Raw genomic sequence first — 945 nt, 5'->3', positions numbered from 1 at the left:
TACAAAGCAACAGTAATCAAGACAGTATGGTACTGGCACAAAAACAGAAAGATAGATCAGTGGAACAGGATAGAAAGCCCAGAGATAAACCCACGCACATATGGACACCTTATCTTTGATAAAGGAGGCAGGAATGTACAGTGGAGAAAGGACAGCCTCTTCAATAAATGGTGCTGGGAAAACTGGACAGGTACATGTAAAAGTATGAGATTAGATCACTCCCTAACACCATACACAAAAATAAGCTCAAAATGGATTAAAGACCTAAATGTAAGGCCAGAAACTATCAAACTCTTAGAAGAAAACATAGGAAGAACACTCTATGACATAAATCACAGCAAGATCCTTTCTGACCCACCTCCTAGAGTAATGGAAATAAAAACAAAAATAAACAAATGGGACCTAATGAAACTTCAAAGCTTTTGCACAGCAAAGGAAACCATAACCAAGACCAAAAGACAACCCTCAGAATGGGAGAAAACATTTGCAAATGAAGCAACTGACAAAGGATTAATCTCCAAAATTTACAAGCAGCTCATGCAGCTCAATAACAAAAAAACAAACAACCCCATCCAAAAATGGGCAGAAGACCTAAATAGACATTTCTCCAAAGAAGATATACAGAATGCCAACAAACACATGAAAGAATGCTCAACATCATTAATCATTAGAGAAATGCAAATCAAAACTACAATGAGATATCATCTCACACCAGTCAGAATGGCCATCATCAAAAAATCTAGAAACAATAAATGCTGGAGAGGGTGTGGAGAAAAGGGGACACTCTTGCACTGCTGGTGGGAATGTGAATTGGTTCAGCCACTGTGGAGAACAGTATGGAGGTTCCTTAAAAAACTACAAATAGAATTACCATATGACCCAGCAATCCCACTACTTGGCATATACCCTGAGAAAACCAAAATTCAAAAAGAGTCATGTACCAAA

Source organism: Neophocaena asiaeorientalis, unplaced genomic scaffold (genome assembly GCF_003031525.2).
Source record: "Neophocaena asiaeorientalis asiaeorientalis breed wild unplaced genomic scaffold, Neophocaena_asiaeorientalis_V1.1 scaffold291, whole genome shotgun sequence".
Taxonomy (NCBI): domain Eukaryota; kingdom Metazoa; phylum Chordata; class Mammalia; order Artiodactyla; family Phocoenidae; genus Neophocaena; species Neophocaena asiaeorientalis.
The sequence above is the reverse complement of the archived record's forward strand: the minus strand, read 5'-3'. Positions refer to the sequence as shown.